The sequence below is a fragment of the Macrobrachium nipponense genome, chromosome 3 (genome assembly GCF_015104395.2).
Source record: "Macrobrachium nipponense isolate FS-2020 chromosome 3, ASM1510439v2, whole genome shotgun sequence".
NCBI lineage: Eukaryota > Metazoa > Arthropoda > Malacostraca > Decapoda > Palaemonidae > Macrobrachium > Macrobrachium nipponense.
Window position 1 is genome coordinate 93872140 of NC_087202.1, and position 14798 is coordinate 93886937.

A 14798-nucleotide genomic window follows, 5' to 3' on the forward strand; every position below is an offset into this window, starting at 1 on the left:
GTCCGAAGGGAATGTGAGCAGTCAGTCGATACGAGACATAACTCCACCAAGATGTCTTTTGGTTCGGTTAGATCGAGTCGGAATTATATGGCCGCACAAGGAATAAGAGGTCTGGTGTAGAACTCCGAACTCTTCCTAACAACCGACACCAAACCATTTGGCTTGTGGTTCATTAAGATGAAACAGACCTTATGCCAGCACGAACCTTTGCCCAAAATAAGGGTGGGAGGCTATTATGGGAAATAAAAGATCTGGTGTAGATCTCTGGATTCCACAAACCTACCGAGACTAGACTAAAAGGCCTCACCAAGCCTCTTATTTCCCTTAAAAAACTCACCCTACTGTAAGCAAAGGCCCATATTGGCACAGGGAAGATGTAATCTAAACTAACCAAACAAAATTGGAACTTTTGTTAAATATGATTTTACTATCAAGAAATAAAATTCAAAATATGTAATCTGTACAATTCACCATGTTAATATAATGTAAAATCATTATTGTATTATGTTAATATTAGTTAGGAAAACTGTACCCTTACCCAAATAAAATTGTGGATAAACCCCACTTTACATTACTCTTATAATACTTAACTTTCTAAACTATTCCCTACCATGGTTAGTTAGCGAACTGCCCTCATTCTTCTTTCACCCACTTACCTATTAGCTAAAAAAAAAACAAAAAACAACCATACACACCGAACAGCACGCAAGAAATCTTCTGGAAGGAACCCAGTCATCGGTCGGAATGCCAGATACTGCTTTCATCTATGCACCATCTGTCCCCATTGTCACTATTGCCTCCTGCGCCTTCTCTCATTTTCCACCGAGACGAGGAACGACGTAAGTATGCTGGTCGAAAAATATTGGTGTATTGAAGTTTATTTGTTTCGCTTTTAGGCCTTTTTGAAGGGAAATATTTAACTGTTAAGTTACAGGAAGAAGCAGTACGTGCACACAGGTTATCCATACATACATACACACACACACACACACACACACACACACACACACATATATATATATATATATATATATATATATATATATATATATATAATATATATAGTCATAACGAAATATCTGACTCATGTGACAGGTATAAAGTCCAGTTTTGTAACACAACAGACCAAAAGCGTGATAGTATAGGTTTGTTTATCTTGTCATGGTTAAATATACGTAAAAAAAAAAACATAATATTTATATTATCTATGATACATCGAAATTAAAATTTCTTATTTTTCAGGAAACAGAATAGATGCTGTTGACGATAATTACCTGATAAGCATGTGACCTAATTTCTTATAGCTTTAAATTTTCTGACCTATAGTGATGTTTGTCTATCTCCTTGGCAATTACCTATTTATTTTATGTATTCATTCCTCGATTTTCTTACTTGGTTGTGTCTTTCACTTATTTTACAGGTCTTTTCGCCTAGTGCTCTATGAATGTGGTACATTTGAAATATATATAATAGTAATAATGATAGTAATATATTAGTAATGAAAATCTACAGTTATAAAAATAAACTGAATTTTTGGTAAAGATAAAAAAAATATTTATATCATTGTGTATGTTTATTAAACAAGAATTTAACCATGGACTTATGAATATTCAAGAATAATAATAATAATAATAATAATAATACTAATTAATATAATAATAATAATAATAATAATAATAATAATAATAATAATAATAATAATAATAATAATAATAATAATAATAATAATAATAATAATAATAATACCGACTTCCAGAAAAACGGAGATTTACAAGTTTTCACTTGAAAGCCGGAAGTTCACCGCAGATGGGAAACAGACAAAGGGGAGACTGTAAATTCCCGGCCTGTAGTTACAAACTACAATCGTTAATTAATGCATGCGAAATTCAGCGGAGGTAAATGTACGGAACAGAACCTTATCATTTTGTTATATTGTCTTGGCATTTTAAAACTGTACAAAAAGGACTTGTTTTAGGTTTCAAATCCACATCGCGAAGAATGAGTGCAGACTAAAACATAAAAAATGATGATAACTACAGCATACGTAGGTCCCAATGCCCCAGATCTTGGACAGGAGTTGATTTTTCCCGATTTGGCACAGGTAGTCGGGCAGTAAGGTGGGTGTGGCTGAGTGACAAATATTACCCGAAGTCTTGGCACTGTTTTCTTTCATTTCGCCCACTTAAGACACACTTGCATGTTTTCAAGGAGAACAGTTAACGAAAGGCCATGACGCCTTCAGCCTTTCATGAAAAACATTTCAAAACTACTTTTACTACAACCACTTCAAAGCAAATTACGAAAAAGGAATGTCTTGATTTGAAAGCTGCCTTTTCAATAAGAACTAAGAAATAGGGCGAACGAAGACATCTGGTCAATCTCAGCTGGCGCAGGGATGCCAGTCACCACCCCACCTATGATTGCGAGTGCCAGCGGGTTTGTTGATCATAAGAGCAACATGGCACCCAGTCTTCTTTGTACCTGTTCACTCACAGCCTCTTCCTCCAACCCCTCCTCAGTCTTCGGTATAACGTTTTCTTCAACGTTCCTTCTTTCAGCTTCACATATATGCAAATGCAATTTTGACTTTAACAACTTGAAACCAAGTTGTCAACTCACAGAATAACGTGGCTGCATTGTGCTTGGGGTTTGGTTCTTTTCAACAGATCTGGTGTTGTCGCTTCTGGGGCCTTCACGGACCACTAAAACTTTTGAAATGTTGATTTGAGGCCTTAGAAAGCAAACCATGATTTCGGAGTATGACGAGGCTGAGCAGTGCTTGGGCTTGAAAGCATTCTCGTCGATTTGGTGTTCTTTGCTCTAAGAAAAGAGCCCACTGAAGAAGTTTGTGATCTTGTGCTACAGATACGACTAAGGAAGCTACTTACACATGAGCGTAGGGACAGAAACTTGTTCCTGAAAAATCATGCACAGATATTTGTCTAACGGACCTTATTGAAGTCTGGTATGAGCGCCAATGGGTCAGTGAGAGCAGAGGAGCCAAGCGTGAGTGAAAGTGGCATCGAAAAGGACATATCGTAACACAAGAGTCAAAAGGCAGTTTAGCTGCTTGTAAATAATTTTCCTACATAATCACGTTTTTTACATGCAACAGCCATTCTTATTTAATTTAGGTGAAAGAGACTGTGACTTATTACTTTATTTGCATTCAATTTATGGTATGATATTTATATTCTTTTGCCGTAACTGAACAATGGTACTGAGAAACACTCCATGAATAACTGTATCACCAAGAACATGCTGCTTCGATTTCAGGAATTTGTCTTACCAATATTTTGTATTGTTTCTGCTTTTATATAATATGAATGCGCAAAGATACTTTTGCCTCTCGCAGCTTATCACGTTAGGTGACTCGCAACAAAAATGACCACAACTAATACAGAATTTCATCTTTGTCCTTCCAACGTTTTCACGCTTTCATAATGACATGAATATTTTCTATGGCACTTAAATGCAACACCACATTTTTTGTCATAACATCTAGTGGTTAAACCAACTGAGAGCGAGAGCAAAGAAAAATAGATAATAAAGCGCTTAATAATGTTGTAATGTTTAAGTAAGCAAATACATGAATAAAAGTGTGACAGGAATAGCCAAAGTAGGTCGGCAGTTAAACACTCGCCCTAGTGACGATAAAACATTAAATTATGAAGGGAGGTGGTAAGAGGGACGGGGAAGGGAGGGAAGCCCCCTAAATTAAGTCCCTTCCCATCCCATCCCACCAAACAACTGAGACCCACCCATCATCCCATCCCACCAAACAACTGAGACCCATCCCTCACCCCCATACACACACACACACACACACACACTCCCCCTTTACGAAGAGTGCCAAGCCACGAGACAGAAGCGGGAAAGAATCTAAAGCAGAGAAATTTTACATCCGGGAAAGGGATAGAAAAAATGAAGTCCCAAACTTTGGAATTTCTTCCTTGCTTCCTGCTTCCGTTTCTCCTGATTCTTAAACTCTTACTCGTCCTCTCCTAAACCCGGTATCACGAAAAAGCGCCAAGTCGCGAGGCGGAAGTGGGAATGAATAAGATTCGACGAAATTTCCAATTCGGCTAAAAATCCATGTTTGGTAACGACATTAGAAAAACCTCAGCCTTACTATATTGAGTCAAGTACCTCCTTCTGAGTCGGTTTCCACGACTCGTACTCTCTTTTTGTCGTTTATGACCTGGATCTCACGCCTCTTGAGGGTTAGATGCCACCCTTCCCTCCTGCTGATCTTTCAGGGCTCCGTCGAGCCTGGCCCAGGTGACTGCACATGGTGGCGCTACGTTCCACTAACATTTGAATTTAGAAATGTGTTCAAGTTTATTTTTGGACTTTTATCTCTTCTTGAACCGTTGACACGTCCCAGTATACAGTCACATCCACAGGTAGAGATAAGAACGATTCGAAAGAAAACCAAGAGACGAAGAACTCACAATGAATGCCCAGAGACAGTATGATAGGAGAAGCACCTTTTTCTGGTATCTTGGATCCTCTTGCAACCGAAATTTACACCGCGTAGCCAATATCAGCAATGCATCTGCAGTCGCATATGTTCACGCTTGCTCGATATCACTTTTACGAACATGCGTGACTTCAGCTTCACAACGAACCTGAAAACTTGAGCCAACTGCTGTGAGATTCGGCGGCAACGTGCTAACAAATTGGAGGAAACGTGTTCTCGAGACAGAGAGAGGCAGAGGATAGCGCGTTCAAGTGGATGGCCAATCTCACCATAGGTCGGGATGCCAAAATATGAATTCTTTCTGGTGCCTCAAAAGTGACTCATTTCACAGAATGCCAAAGTGATTCACTTTGGCCCAGAGGTGCCAAAGAGAGGGAAAGATAACTGAAGCTTGTTATATGAAGAAATACATAATTCTCGAGTGCCTCTGTCTGAGGAACCATAAATTTTGCACACCTGCTCCTAGCCTGATGCTTTGTTAAAGGAGCCGATGGTTTAGAAGCATTCATTTGGTGACGAAAGAATTTATCATTGTCATCATTATTATTACTAATTCAGAATATGTATGTTTCTCGTGAACAAATTCGCAAGGTCATATCTTGTCAAACATGCATCTACTAAATAAGTTAGAAATGGCAACTGTCTTCATGCAAGACTGAAGTATGATTTTCGGAATCCATTGTGTGAAAAGACAAATTTGATCTCTCTCTCTCTCTCTCTCTCTCTCTCTCTCTCGCTCGTCTCTTCTCCTCCTCTCTCTCCTCTCTCTCTCTCTCTCATACACACATACATATATATGCAAATAGAATGCGTGCATAATCATAAAATAATTAATGAGCTTAAACTCAGTCCAATGTCAATACCATAATGATTTGAAAATGTTTTCGAATTTCATTTCAGGTCAGTTTCAGAAAGGAATGAAAGCGTCGCCAGAAATTAAAAGTATTTTCAGTTTTGGGCCCAAACAAGTTGACTTACCTTATGAATAGTGATGAAAGAGACAACGATGAAAATTCTCACTCAGGAAAATCTGGCACCGAAGAAAAAAGCGAAAGAAAAAGGCAGAATCTGAGGCCGAGGAAAACTCGGCAGTGGTCGGGACTCATTGTGTCAGTGCGTTCGTGGCGAGATTGAAAAGTGTCGGATTGCACCCCAGTCCAAAAGTCAGGAACGAGTGACGGAGATAATGGAAATGATAAGTGATAACTATCTGCCTTGTTTATCATCTTGCGATAACGCGTCTTGTTGAGTATGTGTCGGACAGTGTCATTGCTAAATGGATCAGTAGTTATAAACTCGGTGTCCTATACAAAATCGTTGTCGTATCTTAACCAAAAAGTGTGTTCCGCCATATCTGCGTTTAAAGCTCCGCTTCTTGGACGCGCATCATACCAGTGTAAGCAAAGTACGTTCTGTTAACCATGTATACCGTTCCGTGGCAATGCAAACTTCTTGTGTTAAGGACAAAATTCCGATTGGATTATCTGTCTAGGACCGACGCGCTGTTTTGAAGTGGTACCTTCTGATCTACGTATTTCATCAAGTTTAAGGTAAGCCTTCTCCGACAGGGGCAGTATCTACTCTATATATTATGTGGCGCACTGTAGGAAATACTCGAGACTTTATCCGCATTCATTTTGGCTTCCTATTAGATTATTTTGACCCTTCTACTTTTCATCCGCTGTCTTTTATTTTGTTCTGCGTAGATTATCCCCCGCATCAATTTATTTTGACCCTGCGTTTACTTCTCTAAGGACAAGTCTTCACGGTAAACCTCATGAGAATTTGGAAATTTCAGTCGGCGTCAAGTGCCACGACTTTATAACAAGCTGTTATTCGATAACTCTTCTATTTATGCACTCTGGGCTCACAGACATACTTGTCTAGAATTTAAATGCAAATTCAGCACAAGTGGAGTGGCTACTGATTAGAGCAGTTGCTCTCTAGCCACCTTAACCCCCACAACTCTTCCCCCCCCCCCCCCCCCCCCCCCCCCCCCCCCCCTCCCCCCCCCCCCCCCCCCCCCCCCCCCCCCCCCCCCCAGACACAAACACACACACACACAACACAACACGCACACCCGCCACAAGTAACCCCCGAGTTATCAGTCCATCCACCTGTAACTCTGTTAACCTGATACAGAATACAAAACTGACTATATATTGAGACTGAAATGGTAAACAATGAACATTATCAACTGGGCTAAATTATCCCAGTTATATTAAGCATCAGTCGTTAACATGATAATCATAATTCTCTCTCTCTCTCTCTCTCTCTCTCTCTCTCTCGTCTCTCTCTTCTCTCTCTCCTCAATCTCTATAATTCTCTCTCTCTCTTATATATATATATATATATATATATAAAATATATATATATTATATATAGATATATATACTAGCAATAAGAGAGAGATATATTACCGTGATTGCTAAACCAGCAAAGATACTGAGGAAGCATATTCTAGATCACCAATCCAGGTTTAACGGCACCTTTGGCGACGGATGCACCAATGATGCCATACTTCAAAGTCTATTCCAATTCAAAAGTATGGTCGAACATGGAGCAGACATAAAGTCACAGCTAAGGTTTGGCTTATCAAAGTCAGACCTGGCTGTTGCTCAACTCCTGCAGTACAACTGCTTCTCAAACCATAAAGAAGCAAGTTGTACATCGACGCTCCAAGGATAGGGAAACTCGAAACTCCTTTTCCAGTGTTCATGGACATGGCTATCTATGCCAAAACCAGGAAGATAAACGTGGAAGAAATGCTTCATGGTCATGGCATGAGCATTTCCTATGAAAGGGTGCAGGAGATAAAAGCCCGACTGAGAGATGCAGCTTTCACCAAGTATGTAGAAGAGTGTGTAGTCTGTCCACCTGCCTTGAGAAAGGTGTTGTTTACCACTGCGGTCATGGACAACATCGATCACAACCCTTCAGCAACTACGGCTACTACCGCTTTACATGGGACCAGCATTTCAGCACCTACCAAAGACGACTGGGAGAGTGTCAACTAGTGCGGTTTGGGCCAGCGAGGGTAAAATCTGTACCTGAGCTACCTGGCTCCTTCACAAATATCCCCTTTACTTCCTTGAAGTCCAAAAACCCAACACCACCAAGTGGTGCAGAGTCAAAACCAGTCTCAGACCTGTTTGCCAGAAATCAGAGACCATATGAAGCCATCCATCCAACCAGAGCAGCTCTGCTTTAACACAACAAACGTTCAGCATATCAGGCAGGTTGTGTATGGGGTCAGGGAATTCAGCGCCAGCCACAGGCACGGAGTCCAGCTAACTGGGGTTGGCATAAAATTGGTAAAGACTGAAAGTCTGGTTGCTGTGGCAGGTGCAAATGCTACGGGCTTGGCTTACACATACAGCTTTGTGTAGCTGTAAATGTGAGGTGTAATCATAATGTGAGGCGTTACTATAATGTTGCAAATGATTCTTCAGATACATATGAATGAGAATTTCGTCACACTAAAGGGTGACACCGTGCACCTTTAAAAACTTGCAATCATTTAAGACATAGAAAAAGACATTGAGACAGTGCTTGATCATAGATAAGATACTTTATTATACTCCATTATAGTTTTGTGCTTGTATACTTTTCAGTAGCATTATGGGGTCCCTTTCCAAGATGTAATATTGATAATAGACCAACAGAAATGCTAGGAACAGATTCCCTGGCCACATAAACGTAGGCACAGATAAAAATTTCAAGTCTCTATCTTTCTTAGTTGCAGAGTTATCAGGCAAAATGTTTCATGGCGGCCATTTTGTACTCCATTTTTATCACAATGGTAAATATGGTAGTAGGAGCTCTGGTGAGATCTTCAATTAACTCTTCTACCCAGAAAAACATTATAACTGAATAATGATGGACGTGCATATTTCAACTATAATTTACTCAAGGCGTCACAAATCGCAACAACTAGCGGCCATCTTGAAAAGTGGTGGCCATATTGAAATTTTGCATGGACAAACAGAATTTTCAAAGGGGGAGTTAAAATGATCACTTGTGCCAAATTTCATTCTTGTATCACAAACTGAAGTATTTTACTACTTATCTGCTGTGCTATTATTGAGGCGGAAGTACACAAGTTTTAATTAAAACTCATATCAGTCAGAGACAGAAACAAGAATTCACCGTTAATGTAGAAAGACGGATGCGTTTCAAAACCGCACGAGAGAAGGCAAGCTCTTTCCCATAGCTCAGGAAACGCATTACGCACTTACATATATACTACGCTTATATGATCAGCAGCTCTTAAAACAACTGTCTTTGAGATAAGATAATTCGGACTATTTTCAGCATGACGCCATATTGTGAAGGGCGCCTTTATCTATTCTATTACTCAACAATCGAACCTTTGCACCGACAGCTGTCAGATGTTTACGATCTGAAATGATAGTCGTTGATTTATTTTTGAGGAAGCTGGAATATCTTGGAAATCTTGAGGGGACGCAACAAAATAACACGGTGAAGTTGAATCTACTTGCAACTTCATCTCAAAATCCTTTGTTGAGACTCGGTTAACACTCTGGAGTCACCATATATATATATATATATATATATATATATATATATATATATATATATATATATATATATATATCTATATAAACGATAAAGAAAAAAAACTTGTTACAATACTTTAAAGCAAACCTACCCGTACCTTTTAAAACGTTTACTAGTAGTCATGTACTACTGGGTAGGTTTGTTTTAAAGTATTTCAAGAAATGAGTTTTCATCTTTATAACTTTATGTAGTGACGTTTCTTTTTTATTAAAAAAATTATATATAATATTACATATATATATTATATATATATATATATATATAGCTAATATATGATATATATATATATATATATATATATATATATATAATATATATACACACTGATATAACTGTTAACAGGCTTAAAGGCGAAATCGCTGCAAAAGTTGTTATGGACAATCGCAGCGAACGTCTACTGAGAAACGAGACCACCGAAGGAAGCAGACGTTGCCAGCAAACACCAGAAATAACAATATTTATGTTCCGTGTTCGAATCCCATCTTAAATTGCGTCACCTGTTCTCTTTGTTTACCATTTCGATAACCAGACAATGTCAAATCTCCCGCTTTGCTTCTCTCTCTGTCTGTCTGTCTGTCTGCCTTATCTTCTCTTTGCTTAGGTGTATCGTTATGGATGACTGGGTGGAATGATTTAACTCAAATTCAATTCAATGGATTTTCCTTTGTATTTTGATTTTTATGGTTACTCAAAAAAAAAATTAATAATTAACGTAGTTTGTCTTTTCTGAGTTATTTGAAATATCACCAAAAGCATCAGCGTTTTTCACATTGTAAAGTTGGATGGATGCTTTAGATAAAAGAAAATCACATTTACTTCACTACCACTGTGGTACATTTTCAAATTCGTTGTCATCAATCGTTGTTGACACTGGGTTCATCAACGTACAAAGGTTTTCTCGAGTTCTCAAGGGGCACTTCATGGGGAATTATGTTCCTCTTCTGTTGAGTGTAATCAAACTAACTGTTTGCCGATTGTCCCATGTATAAGGATCAGTATCTATATGCGTAACCATTTCATATAAAATGGAAATAAGGATCAAACGTTAAATCAAGCTACCCCTCGGCAGAATTTAATTCGTCTTAACAATAATTTTTCGAGATATTTCGCGGACGCCGGACGAAAAAAAAAAGTCCACATTCTAACACCTCTCGTGAACAGCAAATATGATATATCATATTATTATATATAGATATATATATATATACATATATATATATATATATATGTATGTATATATATATATTTATATATATATATATATATATATATATAATATCTATATATATTCTATATAGCTGAACCAACAGACAAACACGGAAGGTAACAGAGTTCATATAAGTTTGCTAACGAAAGCGTGATGATTAGCGTGAACCGGAAGTGGAACTGTTCGACATTAGAAGGAATGGAGAACATCATAAGCCCTCGTTAAAGATGGCTCGTGACTAGCTGGGAAATGAGATACAATGTAACAAATGAAATTAGTACCATAATGTTTATGACTGATATAGACATACCTCCTTCAGGATTTCAATCTCTGCCAGTGATTTTCCAAGTCGCCCCCCCCCCCCCCCTTTATGCTTTCAGCTATCCTTTGCCTGACTGGATACACTACTGACTAGGTACGTCAGAAGCTCTTATTCCCAATAAGGATGTTGTCTCATACTCTATTTCCAGATGAGGATGCGTGCTTATAATGCATCATTATTATTCAGAATGAACAAATGTTCATAGACTGAAATACTATAAACTAAAAAATAAATATTCTCGAAAATAGGAAGACCTGTAATGAAACAGAGAAAGTATTGAGAGGAATAATAATTAAGTCAAAAATGGGCCATGAGAAAGAAACACTAGAAATGACTTAACAGTAATGCTTAGTCAGGTAAAATAAAGTTAATATTTCACTGAGAAACCTTTAAGGGCTCCTCAGGGCTCATTAGAACCCAAGCAGCTGAAACTTCTATGGGGCATTCATGGGTTATTGCAACCCATGGCGATGAAACTCATGGAGGCATTTCATAGGGCAAAAAACTGGAACCCATGCCACTGAAACTTTATAGGCTTCTCTGGGGTCACTAGAACATATGCCACTGCAATTTCTCTACGCTTCCGAGGGCTCATTAGAATTCAAAACACCGAAACTTCTGGAAGTTTCCCATGGGGTATGACAACCAATGCTAGTGAAACTTCAAAAGAAACTATTCACTGAAACTTCTATGGGCTCTTTAAGTCATAGGACTCATGACACTGAAACTTCTACAGGCTCCACAGCGATCATTAGAACCAATGCTACTAAACTTCTATAGACATTCATGGGTCATTACAACCCATGGCAATGAAACTTCTGGAAACACTTCATAGGTCAAAAGAATCTATGCCACTGAAACTTCTATAGGCCTCTCAAAGGCCATAGGAACCCATGCAACTGAAATATCTGTAGGCTCCTCTGTGGTCATGATAACCTTCGCCACTGAAACTTCCAAAGGCTTCTCATGTCAATGAAACGTTTACTGGATCCTCAACACGTTAGTTCAATTTTCGTTCGACCACAAACAACTCATTAGGTCAAATAAATTTTGAAAGTCTGTTGTAATTCTAATGATATAAACTAATTGGGACTAATAAAGATAAAGATTTATTTTAATTCGAAAATATTCATCATATTAACTTGAATAAAGTTAAGAACCCTTTTTCATTCGACATTATTTCGTTCGACACTACATATTCCACAAATAACGCTGAACGAAGTTAAGGTCTCATCATAAAATCGACAATAATAAATTGATCAGGTCGAGAAAAAGTAAAGAAACTAACTTCCCTAGACAATATTCAAGGTATTACGTAAAAAAAGTTAATTCGTCATTATTCAGCAGGTTAGGTTTAAAAAGTTAAGTCTAATTTCACTTGGCAATAGTCAACAGGTCACATAAAGTTATTATTATCATTATTATTATTATTTTTTTGGTACTGCAAAGGTCAATGGCATGATCTACCGAAGGGCTTGCCTTACCTCAAAGGAAGAGGCAGGCCTTGATGAGCCTCTTTGATGACGGAAGGTTATATGAATCAACTGTAAAGAAACCAGGAAGCGCATTTCAAAGACTGGCGTCAGAGGGAAAGCAGCAACATTTAACTCATTCTAACTGTAATCATAAGATCATAAAGAAGGCCCAACATAAATTGCAGCTGACTTCTTCTTCTCTCTTTCTCTTACGTCTTACCAGATCACATATACGAATGACACCAGATGTGCATGTGCTTCCAAGAAATTCTCAGAGAGAGAGAGAGAGAGAGAGAGAGAGAGAGAGAGAGAGAGCGGAAAGAGGAAGAGACGAGAGAGAGAGAGAGAGAGAGAGAGAGAGAGAGAGAGAGAGAGAGGAGGGGGGGGGGGGGATGTTAGTGTTTTGGGGTGCTGAGGTGGCTTGGAATGAGATTATTGTATTTCCGGTGGAAATACATAATCTCATATATAGGACGAAGAAACATCTTATGGCATAAACAAAGGGGCAGAAGAAGACTGACTATGCACAAAGATGGAACAAGTTGTTTGATGGTTAACGATTCGAGGATATGGAGAGAGGTTTCATCAGCAGCTTGCTCCAAGATTTCAGAGTTGTTATAGGAAATAAAAGATTTACACTGTTTTTAATGTTATCTTATGTTGGAAAACTACTTCTTATTCAAAGTACAACCTGTTCTATGGCTAATGCCACGATGAGAATCGACTCGCACTTTCAGTATTCTTTTGGTGGATACAACCTAAGTCCCGAGATTACATCTCGGGCAAGTATACTTATATAGCACCAAAGAACGCATGAGGTATGGTGCAGTGTCTTTAAATCTAAAAAGAGATCCAATTGTTCTTGGATGCCTTAAAACGAGTTTGGGATTAAGGCATTAAAAGTATTTCTTTAAAATCTGCGTCGTTAAAAATGTTGTCATCATTCGTAAAAGACAAAGAAACATAAAAATTAAGTTTAGGTACTGAAGGTGCTGGAATTTTTGGCTTAAATTTGTCAGTCAAGAATTTTTTTATGTATTTCTTAAATAAACTTTTTGGGTAGCAGTTATTCTGGAAATATTTTCTTAGGAACTCATCCTCATTATGAAAAGAGAGCCAGTCTGAAGAGAGAAAAGGCTCTGTGCAATAACGTACCAATACTGTTTAGCTTAAAATTGTAAAAACATGAACTATAAAAATTTGAACGAAGACCAGTATACGTTTGCTTTCGAAAGACCGAAGTGGAGAAGTGGTTAACACGTCTAGGAGAGGAAGGCACTCATTGTTTACATGTTCTATGGTAAATGTAATACCAGGATGGAGATCGTTAGCGAATTCTAAAAATTTTATAGAGACGAGTTTGAAAAACTTTAAAATTTGGTTCTGCTGGACACAAACTTTTTATTTAATGGAAAGCATTATAAGCAGATCGATGGTGTTGCCATGGGATCTCCTTTGGGTCCAATTCTGGCAAATATTTTTTTGTCATTTGGAAGAAATGTTCTTTAATAACTGTTCGTCCTTATTTCACCCCTTATGTTATAAACGGAATGAATGTTGATGATACTTTTCTACTTTTTCAAAGTAAAGGTGCTGCGGAACAATTTTTAAAACAATGAGTACCTTCCTCTCCTAGACGTTTTAATCACCAGATCTAACCAGCACTTCTCCACTTCGGTCTTCCGAAAGCAAACGTATACTGGTCTCCGTTCAAATTTCTAGCTCATGTTTTTACAATTTTAAGCTTAAGAGTATTGCTACGTTATTGCACAGAGCCTTTTTTCTCTCTTCAGACTGACTCTCTTTTCATAATGAGGTTGAGTTCCTTAGAAAATATTTCCAGAATAACTGCTACACTCAAATTTTATTTGAGAAATACCTCAAAAAATTCTTGAATAACAAGATGAAACAGATTTTATACAGAGGTAAGACTTTCGAAATTTTTGAGTGACGAAACAGATTTTATCAGAAGTAAGGCTTTCAAAATCTTTTAAGAGACGAAGTAGAGACGTAATGCAGAGGTAAGGTTTTTAACTACATATCATTGACGGAGTGTTTCAAATTAAGGATGAAAATTACCGTTTCCGACTTTATTCTACCACCTGTCTGTGAACAAAGGTGAGCGATATCAAGCTTAGGTTTTAAAAATTTTCTTTTAATAGGTGGCCTTATACAATACCGGAAAACAATGGCAGTCCTTAGCGAATATATTTGTTAGCTATCAAAAGCATCAGATGTAGTTAAAGGTTTGCGAACACGGCAGTTACTGTTAATCAACCTAGAGATACTCGTTGAATAAAAGTTAAACTTTTAAAGTTTTATATATAAATAGGCTCCTCAATTACAGTTAGTCAATAAAGGCTTATCGAGCGGAATCTTATTAAACAACCCATTACGATCATCCACGAATTTCGATGGAATATTTAATACACGTTCATTCTAGGTGGCCTCAGCCCAGAATGCCTTCATTAGTGAAGAAAAGGGGTAAAATGAATATTTTCTCTTAGCTTTTACGGGGATAACTTTATTTTTAGGATAATCAGAAGGAAATTTACATTTCCTTTCGATAACATCTTACGCAAAAAATGATGACATGAGCCGTTCAATGAGCGTTGGAACCACCTGGAAAATCCTCTTCAAAAACAAACGACTCCAACTAGGGATTCATCTGAAGATAAGAAGCTTAAGAAGTTGGCAATAAATGATGGACGTGCTTTATCATAAAATAGA

At 37.9% G+C, this 14798-nt stretch overlaps 1 protein-coding gene across 2 annotated transcripts in view; it reads left to right on the forward strand.

The window, feature by feature from the left end:
- The first annotated feature begins 2222 nt into the window (after window positions 1-2222).
- LOC135221894 (uncharacterized) overlaps window positions 2223-14798 on the forward strand; it is a 242643-nt gene continuing 230067 nt past the window's right edge. For both annotated transcript variants that reach the window (XM_064259870.1, XM_064259871.1), the window contains exons 1-2: window positions 2223-2525; window positions 5384-6033. The gene's annotated coding sequence lies outside the window, so the exon portion shown is untranslated. The remainder of the gene's footprint in view (window positions 2526-5383; window positions 6034-14798) is intronic.